The sequence below is a fragment of the Taudactylus pleione genome, unplaced genomic scaffold (assembly GCF_031769625.1).
Source record: "Taudactylus pleione unplaced genomic scaffold, aTauple2 ptg000015l, whole genome shotgun sequence".
Lineage (NCBI taxonomy): Eukaryota > Metazoa > Chordata > Amphibia > Anura > Myobatrachidae > Taudactylus > Taudactylus pleione.
In genome coordinates, this window is record NW_028284417.1 from 26,202,278 (window position 1) to 26,217,957 (window position 15,680).

Consider the following 15,680-nt stretch of genomic DNA (forward strand, 5'->3'; position numbering starts at 1 on the left):
AACATGTCTTAAAATATAATGTGCACTATTTACTCGGCAGGGAAAACAGATGTCAGGGAACATTAAGGGGCACAGCATGATATAGTGCCATGGACATGTCAAATGGGCCAACTGGTCATAAAAATTGAAAAAACACAACTACAGTAAGTACACACTCTGTATTTGATGCATTCATTATTCATATAATATTTTTTTAAGGGCTGACTGGTCTTCTACATGCATGCACACATTGGGAGCCAGAGCACACAAAGCAGGTCTAACAGCTCCCACTGCGGTGGGACCAGAGAGCAGGCACAGAGGAGGGGGCAGTACAGACCGGACCAGCAAATGGTGGGATGGAGTGCAGCAGGAGGGAACAGGGCAGACGTTACAGCGCATGGGGCATGGTGTCAGACAGCAGTATGAAGGGCCTACCAGGGGAATTTATTGGCGGGGCCAATGCTTTGGGGTGTGGTCAGTTACCACAGGGGATGAGGCCAGCCCCTGCAGAGGCTTGGACAGACAGTAGGGACTACATAATAGTGTAACAATGTATAATTCGAGTGCACAGTCTGGAACCTGTGGGCCTGTCCAACCCTGGCATTCAGGCAGGACAAAGAGGAGCAGCAGACAGACAGAATGAGGCGGAGCAGTGAGGGGGCGGACAGTGCCAACGAAGGTCCCTTTACTATTATTATAATCATTTTTTAAAATTGTCAAAACATACAGAAGTAAATGATTTTCCTCCCCGATACTGTAAAGATAAAGGCTGAGGGCTGGCTGCAATGAAAGGAAGTGTCCAAACCACAGAGCTACATCATGAGATGACATTGAAGCACTAGTCATGCTTTTGTTTTCAATATTGCATTTTATAACTGGACAAATTTGTATTTAGATATTATACATGTAATTTGCTTGCTTAGAAAAATCATTGTAAGGGGGGATTCTTTGTTCAAAAGTTATTATTTTTCTCCCCAAAAGCATGAATCCTACATTATTTTTTTTTATTATTATTTGGCTACTGGCAGCCAAATCAGATTTTACTTAATAGTATAGGATGAGTCTCCCATATCCAAATATTCAGAAATACGGAATATTCCAAAAAACTGAATTCTTTTTAGCATGACTGAGATAGTGAAATCTTTGCTTTTTGATGGTTCAATGTACACAAACTTTGTTCATGGCACAAAATAATTACAAATATTGTAAAAATTACCTGCAGACTGTGTGTATAAGGTGTATATAAAACAAATACATTCTGCGTTTAGATTTAGGTCCCTTTCCCAGGATATTTCATTATGGTATGCAAATATTCCAAAATAGGAATATTCCGATATCCAAAATACCCCTGGTTCCAAGTATTTTGGATATGGGAGACTCAACCTGTAATAAAATAATAGCGTAAACCCTAATAATAAGTAGAATATTTTAAATCTAAGCCAAGCAAATAAGATTAATGGAGATCTCAACTAGCTGGGGGATACACCCTAGGACCACCTAAGCATTGTCATATACACTTCGCAATGTTTCTCTGGGAGTCCTTCCAAAAGGGAAACTAGTAGGTAGAGTACAGAAAATATGTAACATTCAATTTAGCAAAGGAATTTTTCTATGGTCTTAAATTAATAGTGGATCTTCATACACTGTAGGAAAACACATCCATTATGCTGGCCATACACTCTGCAATTATCGGGACGATCCGCCCGATATCGGCGGATCGCCGTGATAATTGCAGCGTGTATGCGGGCGACCGAGGGTTAAATATTGCTCGGTCGGGCATGCTGGATTGTCCAGCATGCCCGTCCGATGCGATATTTACCCGGGAAACTGTCGGCCGCATCGGGCAGTGTATGCCCAGTGCGGCCGACAGACAGACATTTCCTGTGTTCCTTCCTACGGAAGGAACAGGGAAATGTCTCCTCCCCCGGGGGCGGAGCGCGGATGTCGGGCTATACACTGAGATTTCTCTCACAGTGTATGCCGGCGACATCTGCGGCTGGCAGGCAGCCAGATAAAATGTCTGTCGGTCTGACAGACATTTTATCTGGCAGTGTATGCCCAGCATTAGATTGTATCAATATGTTGGTCACATTTTTAGAAAATGTTTATTCCTTATTTTTTCAGAACCTTTTAAAAAACGGGGGAAAACAGGAAAAACCTAATTCATTCATCTGTGGCACCCGAAATAGTTAAACATGTATTCTGTGGATATTCTGTGAACAATTAAATATAGAAAGTAGCCCGTAGTATTCCCTTTTCTCTCCTGTTATGAATGTACTAAATATGTCATCTTTGGTTATTTGGTTTGGGAAGAGGTGCAGGTCTCTATTAAAGGTTGGCAAAGTTTGTGCCTGAGAAACAAGTGAGGGACATTTATTATACAGGAAACTAGATGACAACAGTTCTGTGGAATCTGATATTTTATAAACAAAGTAAACACAATACTTTACTTGTATATTTTGTATTTTTTTTTTATTTTAGCCCATGAGTAGTTCTTTATATGTACTTCTTTATAATCACAATGCATGTAGCTCAGCAGCTGGTAAATATACTATAGAAGTCACTTTATAGATGTGTACATGATTGCACAAGCAATGCATCATTAAATGTCAAACTCTGCAGCTTTTTATTTTTTATTCTATAAATGGAAATGGGATGGCAAGTCACATCTTGGCTGAGAAGTCTACTACATTCACCAAGTAATGGAGCAGTGAGATGAAATTACACCAGGGATGTCAGTACTAGGATGACAGAAGGAAATGCAAGCGTATCTTTTGCAATGTCACTCTTTTCTTGGAAGGTGTGATTGACAGGAACGTCTGCTAGGTTTACTATGTGTGTTTACGTCACCTTTTCACACTCTGTACCATACATAGCCTTAGAAACATATTGTAACAAGCAGGCAAATTATTAAACATGGACATGAAAGTTCTGTATAGAGTATGTTATATTACAGGTTGAGTCTCCCATATCCAATTATTCCGAAATACGGAATATTCTGAAATACGGAATTATTTTGGCATGACTGAGATAATGAAACCTTTGATTTTTGATGGTTCAATGTACACAAACTTTGTCTAAGGCACAAATTATTACAAATATTGTATAAAATTACCTTCAGGCTGTGTGTATAAGGTGTATGTGAAACATAAATGAATTTAATTTCTGTACACAAACTTTGTTTGAGCCACAAAATTATTGAAAATATTGTATAAAATGACCTGCAGGCTGTGTGTATAAGGTGTATATAACACATAAATGCATTCTGTGTGTATATTGGGGTCCCATTCCCAAGATATTTCATTATGATATGCAAATATTCCAAAATACTGAATATTCCGTTATCCAAAATACCCCTGGTCCCAAGCATTTTGGATATCGGAGACTCAACCTGTGTGTGTGTGTGTATGTGTGTATGTGTGTGTATATATATATATATATATATATATATATATATATATATACACACATACACAGTATACATATATTATATATATATAATCCAGTAGTAGGGCCGCACTGCACTCACATCTTCAATAGGTTCACAAAGTGCCCAAATCCACATAAATAGACCGGAATATAGAACAAAAATACTGGGGCACTCATCAGATTCTTCTTGCAGATAAAAATGGCTGCTATTTATTACTCACATATAGGCAGAGGTAATACAGTGCTCAAACGTTTTTGGACTCCAATGTGTCCTTCATCAGGAGTTACATCCAACACAGCGCAGCATGCACCAAAACACCTACAACAAAGTAAACCCTGTCCAACTGGTCTTCTAAACACCCATATAACACCTGTAGCATAATGTAATCAAATGCTTAATTGGCACCCATCCCGGGATAACAACGCCACCACATAGGTTACAAACAAGCACCAGAGGCATCATGGAAAAAACACACAGGGGACGATTTACTAAGCAGTGTTAGGAGTCAGAGTGAAAAGTGATAAGAAAGTGATAAGGTGCCAGCCAATTAGCTCCCAACTGTCATTTTTCAAACACAGCCTTTGAGATGACAGTTGGGAGCTGATTAGCTGGCACCTTATCACTTTCTTATCACTTTTCACTCTGTCTCCTAACACTGCTTAGTAAATAGACCCCTCAGTCTCACTTATTTGGGCTTAATGCACATCACATGTGTAAACATTCCAGCAGCATGTGCTGCACGCTGCCACTCAGCGTGCGTTCCAAACAACAAGCACCTAACACACTTCCACCCCAGGCGTGCACCGACTTCCGCGGCCCACCAAACCAGAAGTGGCGGGTGTAACAGGACACGTGTCCAAAATATTTGTATATTAAGTTGTGCTTACGCGTTCCACCGGAATGGAAGTGACAGGTGCAACAGGGAGCATATGCCCAGGGTAGTGGTATGCTAGGATGGGCTCCATATAGCAAAACAATCAAACAAAATATCTAACAATCAGCACAAGTTATTGATATCAAAGGGTGCTAAGACCAGGGTATTAGGTGAATAAAGAGAACCTTAATATTCTGAGCGCTCGCAAGCGGGTCGATGGTGCCCAAGTGCACATGCGCACGACGGAGGCAGCTCCGTCGTGCGCATGCGCGAGACCCGAATAACGACGGCCAAGCCGTCGTTATGGGTCTCGCACCAAAGGGGGCGTGCGGTCGTGCCCTTTGGTGGGCGTGCCGGGGGCTTGGCTGCCCAGACGGAGGCGTTCCCATGGGGCCAGCCCCACTGACATGACTAGTGACGTCAGTGGGAGTGCTTTTTGCTCTGATAGAGCCAAAACCAGTCCTGGGCTTGCGGAAGCGAGACCCTACCGCAGGGTCTCGTCGCAAGCCAGATGGTCGCGATGGTCTTGACCATCGCGACCATCATTTTGGCCGCTAGCTATAGCTGTGGGCACAGCTATGCGAGCGGCCAGGAGGCCGCTCCAAAATGAAGGAGGGACGGCCCTGATTCAGAGCGAGCGCTCTGTCAGAGCGTCCGGCTCTGAATCAGGGCCTATGTTCCCCTACTCACACGTTTACTTTCGGCGCATGTGCCCCAGAGCACCATTCGCACGGCATTCTGGGGATCGATTCCGGCAGTGATGTCAGCGTTCACAGACCGCCGCATCACTGCAGGAGGTCCGGGGAGACAGAGGAAATGTGTTCTGCACTCGTGCAGAAGTGAACTCCTCTGCTAAAGCCGGGAGACAGAGCGGGCTGGAATGGTTGCATGTGATGCGACCTTGCCATACGAAACACTTCTGGCTCGGTCGCACTACATACAACCACGCCAGTTTAGTGGTTAAATCCTATTTACTAAATTATGCCTTGCTTTTATGTAGTTTAATTTGATAATTTAATCATGGTTAAACTAGGATGCAGATGTTCCTAAACTCCACCATTACAGTCCAGGTTTTAAGGGTATCAATGCTAGAGCACAGATGACTTAATTAGGAGGACCTCAGGTCAATTAGATTTAACCGTCTAGGCTCAAGCATGGATATCCTTAAAACCTGGATTGTAATTATGGAGTTCGAGAACCTTTGCATTAATGTATTTATCTTGCAATAACATTGCTCAGTCCGTGTGTTGTAAGGCATAATTTATAAACTCTAATTACAATTCACAAAATACCATTGATATCAGGGTAGTAATGCAAATCCATAAATATATAAGTTATTTTAAGAAACTGCAAATATTTCTATACAAGTACTGTTGGCGTGTAGCCCCTCCCACCCAAAACAGACGTTCGCTCACAGTGGCATTTTTCTAACTCGAGACACACTCCTAGAATCACTGATGGGCGGGATGTACTAAGGGTAAAAATGCAGCAAAAACTAGGAAAATGCAGTTTTCTGAATTTTGCCTGCATTTTGACATGTACCAAGCTCTGGAATGTGATACATTTCAGAGCTTCGACCCGGTGTGCAATGCCATCTTTAGACGTAATTACCCAATAGAAGCCTATGGGGCTTCTATTGAGGCAATGTTGGTTCTTGTCACATTCCAATATTAAATATCACGGCTTTTATTTATTCAGTAACCACGCAAATTATAGCTTGTTTTTTTTCAGAACACACTGTATTTTCCCCCCCAAAAAATGCCATTGTCTGGTGATCATCAGACAATAGGTACAAGGGGGAATTCATAATTTGAAAGAGGGGACTCCCCTCTATCCAATATGGGTGCCTCCGCGGTTACAGATGTCAATGGGGTGGGGGTGATAAAAAAAAAAAAGATATGGCACCCATTATTAACACAAAAGTGACATTGCACTTCCTTGTCCAGATCTGCCTCCTCCCTTGGGGTCCCCAACGGTCCTAGTAAGAACGTTTTCTATTTTAGACCGGTGGGGGCAAGATAAAAACTTTTATTTTTTAGCTCCTGCTGTTGGAAGATGAGTGAAGCTGGGCATCCACTACACAATTATCTGTCAGATATCTGTCTGGTTGGAATGAAAACCTGGTAATGTATGGCAGCAAATGACAATCGATCACATGGTTTTAAACACGGAAAAAAAAGGCAAAAATTTTTTCAAATTGGTTAAATTTGTTTGTTTTATCCAATTTGTCTAAACAACCATTTTTGGCTATTTGGCTGTTTGTGAGCAAATGGACGATTGTCATTTGCTCCCATACATTACCAGGTTTTCATTCCAACCAGCCAGATTGGACAGATATCTGACAGAAAATTGTATAGTGGATGCCCAGCTTAAGGCTTGCCCTTCATAGTCTGGGTGTATATTCTGAGAACGAGTCCCACCCGTCCTCCGCAGCAAATGGATGAACTGCTAAGTGAATAATGGTAGCTATAATTTTCCAAAACTGGTATTTAAAATGATACAATTTAGCCATGAATGCAGAAAGAATAATATGGAATAAAAGAATAAGATGGAAACATAGTTTTATGCCATTTGATGAGTCTCTGGAAAAAAATAGCATTAATATTCTCCATAAAGTATAACTGTTAATTTGCTGTGACTCATTCGGTCTTGTAAGTAAGGTTAGATGTTACATGGCATTTAGAGGGTAAAATAAGATTTGTATGATAATACCACAACATGTTCCAAATGATCATAAATAAAAGTTCAGTTACAAAAAATAATGATTTAGCTAAGTATCCACCAATGTTATCTCTAAAGATGCTATTAAAGTTCACTGCTGATCTCTCTGATTCATGTCAGAGTTTATCTCATAGCTACATAAAGAGATCTCTTAACCAGTGAAGACTAAAGTTATGAGTTTCCAGTGTGTGTACTGTACGCCGCAAATATTGTAGAAGGATATTTCACCAACTACCAATTAAAGGTTTTCATGATTTTATTATTTTATAGAGCAGTTATAAACACTAAACTGATATACAATTGGATGTGTCAACTAGTTTTTAGATCTATAAAATAATTCACTAAAATAAAGCAAACAGTCAAATATTAATTTGTATAAAAAGGGATTTTACTTACGGTGTTATAATTACTGATGAGCATTATGAGGCTCCCGTGTATCAACTTTTTCACGGCCTGTGTACACAAACATGTTATTTTATGGTAGGTGAATGGAGGAGACACACACACTCACATAGTTTACTGATCTTTATGAGGAAACATGGGTGAATGCATACGAGTCTTTTACCACAACACGGAACAGAGGCCGTGGAAAACAGAGTGTTCTATGCTCCCCCTGACAGCTATGTTATATGTGTTGGTAATTCATGGCACCGGTGTCTCTTGATAGAAATCAATGATCATAGTATGAGCATCTGTATTTTCTCTGACAAACATTATAGTGGAGGAGAGACAGGTATCAACAAGCCATGTACATAGTCTTTGTCTGACACCCCAAGAATCATTGGTAACTTTTATTGTCTGAGCCGTAGTAAATGTAATACCAAAGGCTTATGCTGTAATCTTTTAACTGAAGTTACAATTTAGAACTTTACTTTCATGTTGTTTATTTGTATGACACTTACCATAACCTGAACACGGAGGGGGGGGGGGGGAATTGGCCATAGACCTCACTGGGCCAGACTCTGTTTTGTTTTATTAAATATGTGACATGACCCACCCAATGGGAGTCAGCCTTGGCATATTAATTATTTGTTCATTGTGGTTGACCCCTCCCCTTCACATATCGACTCACCTCTTCCCGATCCCCTACTCAATCTCCCTTGGCTCCCCGCTGGTGGTATCAGGTGCTGGAAAGTAGGGATGTGAGGTGAGCAGCACAGGCAGCGTCTCAAAGCTGGGGTCACACACACTGACTGCCTGTGAATCTATTCTGTGGATACTGGAATTAGCGGCTGCTGCTCCTCCCGGTCGCTTCGACAGAGGTCAACTGTTGCTCCCCCTCCCCCGCCTGCAAACCCCCAGAGACCAACTTCACATTCATCACCGGACATGAGTTAGCCAGCAGTGGACACCAAGCATATCCTGCCACTGGGCGAGTGCCTCTGTGGAGGTGTGCATGCACCTGGGGAGCTGCTGTCTGGGGTGCCATGGGGTGTTTACCCACCTGGTTGTCTGTGGGGGCTGCAGCATCTTTCACAGCAGTACAATACAGGTCCCCGGAAGTATGCCAGGGTATATAGGCAGGTAGACGGGAATTATGGTAGGGTATAGGCGGGCAGTGTATGTGTTCCTCCTATGCCCTTACAGGACTTGGTCATACTTTGAGGCACCTCTGGAGCTGGATGCCCTCTACTCCTGGTAATCCAACTCCTGTAGTGTCTACAAATACGCGCGCACAAGTTGCGGCTCTTGTTAGTGCATCTGGGGGTAGCCCCATGGGCACTCAGTGCTGAGGGGGTACCTATCCTGGGGTCATCCCCATGGGCACTCACTGCTGATGGGGTACCTACACTGCATTCAGCCCCCTGGGCACTCACTGCTAAAGGGGATACCTACACTAAGGCCAGATAGAAAAATTGCTAAATTTTGTAAAAAAAATAAAATAAAACAGCATTTTAATAGTTGAGATTTATGGCCGACTATTTGATGCAGCTGGTCATCACCATGCTGATGGGTCTATTATTATGTGAAGGCCTGGAGCTGTAGCTCCAACCACACCATTGTTAATCTGGCCCTGCTGACAGGAGGAGAACAACTGCCCCAAGTCCAGCAGCTAGGAAACTCCCTCACAGAGAGGAAAGTCCTGTCTACTCGGTTACAAACCAGCTAAAGGATTCACCTCTGGGGATTAACAGAGCGGGTACCAGCCAACCAGACCTCTACTCCTGAACAGGGCTGGCTCCAGGGGTCTGAGCACCCTGTGCCGGCCCGTTACTATGCGCCCTGTAATCGCGCATGACTTTGAAATATGGGGCGTGGCCTCATTACCGTATGCCACGCCCCCTAGGTGACGTTATTTTGAGCCAAATAATGTCAGGCTGGGGGTAAAGCCCCGTCACTGGCTGGGCTTACCCCAGCCCTCTCCCGTCAGTAAATGGATGCCGCACGCCATTCACACTCCGGGGGTCCGGCACCGCCGCATCGGTGGGGGTCCCCAACTTCCCGATTTTACCACCCGTGGGCCGCTCCGGCCCACGGGTGGAACAGTGGGACAGTACTGTCCCGCTGAAATCGGGATGTTGGGGAGGGGTGCGGCCTCTATGGGTGGCGCCCCTGTGCGACAGCACTGGCCGAACATCCCTAGAGCCAGCCCTGCTCCTCAACATTGAATTGACTCCTCTCTCATAAATGGGGTGAGGGAAATATTACATAATCATCTAAACATACAGTGCACATATGAAGATCTCTTTACCAAACTAACAGAAACACACACTATATAGATTGCCAGCAATCGAAATACATTAAACAAACTCACGGATATTTAATTTGGCATTCTCGTACTCTAGACTGCAGAATAGTAACTTTAACTAGTGGCATGTTATAAGAAAACATAACTCTATGCAATAACTTAAACCAAAATACTGGCTACTGTTACTAAGCTATAGGAAACAATTAAGTAAAATACTGATGTAGACTTATTTGCACGATCTGCCTACTTAGCCGACATGCAGGATCAAACGAAGGGTGATTAGCATATAGTAAGCATTGTAAATGCAAAAATATATTCTTAAAAATATTATATAGTCTACCTAATCCTAAATGTTTATGATATAACATGGTATACAAGAAGGCTATGATTCACTAATAAATCAGCTAGTGAGGACAGGATGCAGAGACGGCTGGGCCAGTGACAGCAGATGCCCTGCAGCAACACTCAGGGGCGGCCTGGGCCTCATAAAAGTCCCTTTCTCTGCACCTACTGTCTGAGATCTGCTGCAAAATTGTACAGGTGTGTAGGCATATACTGGGTGTTGAATCTGCATCTGGACAATTTATTGGAGAAAATCTTGTTTGGTTTGCACTGTATTTTACGTTATCTGATGGTCTAAGTATTATATGGCGGTCATGGACTCTCTCTGTATTATATGGAGGTCATTGTATCTTTGCATTATATGGCGAGATCACTGCAATGCTCTTGGTATATGGCGGTTACTGCAATTGTCTATTAGAAGGCGGTCACTGTGATTGTCTCTATTATAAGGCAATCACTGCGATGCTCTGTATTATAAGGCAGTCACTGCGATGCTCTCTGTATTATAAGGCAGTTACTGCGATGCTCTCTGTATTATAAGGCACTGTATTCTTTCTGTATTGTATGGTGGTCACTGCGATGCTCTCTGTATTATAAAGCAGTCACTGCAATGCTCTCTTATATGGTGGTCACTATTCTCTCTATATTATATAGCGGTCGTTGTATTGCATTACATGGAAGTCACTGCGATGCTCTATATTATATAGTGGTCACTGTGATGTTCTCTGTATTATAAGGCAGTCACTGCAATGCTCTCTGTATTATAACAGTCACTGTCATACGCTCTCTATATTATACAGATACGCCGTGTTACATTGTGGCTGATCACGCCACAAACGATAGCCCACGACTGCATCTACCACCTATGGAGGCGCAGTCTCAAACAGTATGCGTATCCGCTCGCATACGCACATCTCGCGCTATGCGTGGCGTGATTTGCCATGCCATTGGCAACAATATAGCTGAGTTTTTGCTCTGGGTAACAGAAAGCATAGCTTCAACCCTGGAACGTAGTCCCACCCACTGAAATCCCGGGACATTCGAGGGAGTTGTCTGAGGGGTGCAAGGGTGACAGGTCAAAATTTGTTATAAAGTCCTTACCTGAAAATGTTATTCAGATTCTTTTTCTGAAGATGTTGCTGTTCAGGACCTTATTGGAAGATATAATCCAAAGTTCATATCAGTAGTAGTTATCCAGAGTCCCCTAAATAAAGCAAGAACTACTCAGACAATATCAATGTAGGACAAAAGGTCACCACAAAATGGCTGCCAGTAGCTGGGCACCCTTTATATAGGGCTGTGACCTGCATTGTGACATCACAATGTATACAGGCAACAGCTAGAGATGGCTATAGCTTGGATCAGCTCTGGGCCCAGATGCCCTGCAACAGCACTCTGGTGAGAATAGAAAAGCCGTGACTCAGGAGATGTGCAGGGAGAGGGTCGGGCCCCAGAGCAGTCACATTCTCCGCAATTACTATAGCTATGCCCTTGAATGGGATGTTGTATGGCGGGCAAATAGATGCTCTCTGTATTATATGGCTGACAAGTTGCCTGTTTGCTAGCACCATGTTTGTGTTCGGATGCCTACAGTTTAAATTTGAATGAGGCCACTCACAAATTTTTTTCCAGTCCGCCCCTGCCTGAACAGCTCTACATCATAAACACCTCCAAAATAATGCCTTGCACCCATTGGTATGTGTAGATTTTTTGATGCTTTTGTGGAGTCAGTTAACTACTTACAATAGCCAAAAATAAGGCATCATTGAAAGCCTATGTACATTACTTTAAAGGATAAATGCCGTTTTCCAGGTGTAAAAGAAAAAAAACCCCTAACACTAGTACACTACATGTAGCATTTGTACAGCAGAAATGATGGGAAACATAGGGGAAAAGTATGTCAAGTTGCCCCTTTAGCACTCAGAACTGGGGCTGGAACAATCAGTGTTTGACAGATGGGAGTAGCAAAATTCTGTTCATTGTCCTCCAAAAAAAAACATGTTTTTTTTGTTTGTTTGTCTTTTATACACGCAAGACATTTTTTGTGAAATTCAGATACATATTACATAGACATTAAAAGACTAAAATATGAAACAATTTTATGGCCAAAACAGACAACTTTTTACCCAATGAGGAGTAAAAAGTACCCCTGGCCAGGTAGGACAGTTTGAAAACAGAGAATCATGGGAAATTTGGTCCAATACAGAAACCATCCAATCGAAGTCTACAGTTGCCGATCAGGACCTATGCATATGAGACTACTCTATGGAATAGCATACAAACTTTTTAAACTGCACGGACATTTTTCTCGCTACCACAGCATTATACAGTCTGAGGAAGTTGGCAGATGTCCCACGAAACAGGTCATACAATTATACAATAAGATCACTACCCTGAATGGATTGTTAAAAAGAACTTAATCAACTATTTGGTTCTGAAATGGGCTATATTAATTCCTAATTTTATATATCTTGTAAAACCTGCGACCAAGAGAAAACTCTGCTTTGCACAAAAACACAGATTTTGCCACACAGTTTGGTATTAGTTTAGTAATTACTAAAAGGGCCTATTTATCAACAATTTTTATCATATACAACGAGTGATAAAACTTGTTGCGTATGATAATGGTGCTCCAGCCAATCAGCTCATAACTGTCATATGTTTGAAGAATGGCAGTAGGGAGCTGATTGGCTTGAGCACCATTTATCATACGCAGCAAGTTTTATCACTCGTTGCATATGATAAAACTCATTGATAAATAGGCCCCTAAATTAGCTAACTACAGTATCCGAGACACTGACTCTAAATTCAAACACCAGGTTTAACAAAGGCTCTACACTCCCTTACCCCAATACAGAGTGTAATGTGACCTTACACATTAGTAGTCAAATTGCATACAGAAGTCAATTGCATTCCAAACTGACTTTTATAGCATTATTCTACTAGTGCTGCTACTTCTTTACCAACGTGCTACAAGCCAGAATACAATATGCACCTTTGATAATTTAGGGCAATGTAACAGGGCTGCTGGAGACTTTTTAAAAGGTATTAGAAATGTAATGTTTAAACATTGTTCTCTGCCTTATATAGAGTCCATTCCAGATTACTATAACATACAAACTGCATTTATTTAAATTATAAACTTAGTGGTAGTCAGCTCATAATACATTTTTCCTACAGAGGAGTCAAGATTCCAGTTTAGAACAAGTTAACAATAAGTAACTAGCCTTCCTTGATCATCATGAACCATTTTTCGTTTGAATGTCTTCCTGTTCATGTTTTGGCCTGGCAGTTTCAGTGTAAGAATATGGTAAAACCATGGTAAATTCTTGTATTTTACCTCTATCCCTGTAATTTAAAGAACCTTTTCTGTGCAATTTTCTCTGCTACTGCTCTGAAAAGAAATTCCCCTTAACCAGCTGGGTCTCCTTGTGATTTAACAGCTGGTTAGGGGGAACACATGGCGCCCTGAGTGAGCGGATCTGCATCTTAAGATACAACTGTTGTCAGCAACACGCCCGCGACGTGTCCACATCTGTCTAACCACCCCCATTAACTTCCAGGAACGCCGCTAAAATCCACACTCCCTGCGTCGCTGTGCGGTAACCATCGGAATGGAGTGCAACTCGGATGCATGCGTAGACTGAAAACATCGGCTGTTTGCATGCGACATTGCCCTGCGTGCACCTTCCTTACTAAAGCTATAGGATTAATTTTCCACCTGTCAGCATCGAAGACCAAGCTTTATATTTCAAACTCTATAAAAAGCTTAATTAAGCCTATACATTAAGGAAAATTATTTTAGAACACTAAACCACTGCACTAAAAAAAATCTATAATTATAATAACAATACAATTGTTTTTTGAGTCTTACTTTGTTAATTATCACTGATTGCCAGTGACTAGATCAACATAAAATCAACCGATACTGACGCCAGCATGTTCCTGTAAATCAGTTTTCGCGCATGCGCAGCTGTACAAAAACAGGTTCTAAAACTTGGTACACACTGGGCAATATCGGCCGTTCAATTGAATGGCCGATATATCACGAGCGCGTTGGCGGGTGTGTACCCCCCATATGTCTGTGAACGACGTTGTTCACAGACATATCACATCTGCTCTGCAGTAGTACAGATGGCTGTTATATATGCAGATATATATCGGCGCATCTTGCTGTGTACACAGGCGGTCAGCCAACCACCTGTACACATGCTGCAGGGACCACCGGTGACTGGAAGTTCTTACTGCTAATCACATTCTGGTCTGGCAGTACTAAGGGGAAGGAGTTTCCTCCCTCTGAGACTGGCAGCCCTGCGTGAGATTAGCAGGAAGAACTTATGATCGGACGCCACTGCAGCCTCTAGGTAATCCCTTCCATGGTCTACATCTGTGCAAGAACTGAGACGCCCACTTTGAGCATCTGTAGATGCTGTAATACCGTGTGGGGCATCACCACCATCAGTCAGTCACATCATTGATACTCTTCTTATACTGTGGATGACATCACTTATACTGTGCATCTCAATTGCAGCACCTTTGTGGATACACTCTGTGTAATGCATGCTCCGGACAATTTTTTAGGGATTTTTGCACACGCACAGTACCAAAGCATTGCTAAACTACCATAAACAATGAGTGTGACTCAGAATCAGGAACCTTATGTCTTCCCTTTTATTTAGTTTGCAAGCTCTTAGGAGCAAAACATAACAGAATAAAGTTATGCTTTGTAAATACATTGAGTCTACCATATCCAAAAATTCAGAAATACAGAATATTCCGAAATACGGATTTTTTTTTTTTTAGCATGACTGAGATGGTGACACTTTTGCTTTCTGATGGTTCGATGTACATTAACTGTGTTATAGGTGCACAATTATTAAAACTATTGAATAAAATTACCCTCAGGTGTATATGAAAACAAATACATTTCATGTATGTACACAAACTTTGTTTGATGCACAAAATTATTAAAAATATTGTATAAAATTGCCTGCAGGCTGTGTGTATAAGGTGTATATGAGGGATGCAGTTTATAGACAGGTGGACTAAATGACGCCGGTCTATAGCCCGACAGGAGAAGCCTGACGGGGGACTTAAGATAGGCGCCTATCTTAATCCCAACACTGAAGGACGCCAGCTCGAATGAGGTAAGGGGGGTTAGGTTTAGGGTTACGTTTTTTTGGGAGGAGATTAGGGTTAGATACCCCTAAGGGGAAGGGTTAGGGCTAGGCACCCCACAGGGAGGATTAAGTTTAGGGGGTGGGAAGGGGACATTAGGTTTAGGCACCCCTAAGGGAAGGCTATGGATAGGAGGAGAGAGAGGAGGGCTAGGGTTACTTACCAGCTGGTGGGATTTTGTCCTGTCGGGCTTCTCCTCTCGGGATTTGAACCGGTGGCTAAACAACCGCCGGTATTTTATACCGATCCCGGATATGACACATAAATGCTTTCTGTGTTCAGATTTGAGTGCCATTCCCAAAATATCTCATTATGGTATGCAAATATTTCAAAATACGGAAAAATCAGATATCCAAAATACCACTGGTATGGGAAACTCAACCTGTACTAGATAATAACCAAACCAGGAAAAAATTGTGCTTTACTAGATTATGAGTTAGAGAGAGGTTAGTGAAACTTTAGATGGG

The 15,680-nt window shown here is 42.2% G+C and overlaps 1 protein-coding gene across 3 annotated transcripts in view; it reads right to left on the bottom strand.

Moving 5' to 3' along the window:
- The window catches only part of BACH2 (BACH transcriptional regulator 2), a 344,951-nt gene that overhangs the window by 180,958 nt on the left and 148,313 nt on the right, over window positions 1-15,680 (bottom strand). The window contains exon 4 of one of the 3 annotated variants that reach the window (XM_088470825.1): window positions 11,137-11,185. The exons of the other annotated variants lie outside the window; for them this stretch is intronic. The gene's annotated coding sequence lies outside the window, so the exon portion shown is untranslated. The remainder of the gene's footprint in view (window positions 1-11,136; window positions 11,186-15,680) is intronic. 3 annotated transcript variants of the gene reach the window in all.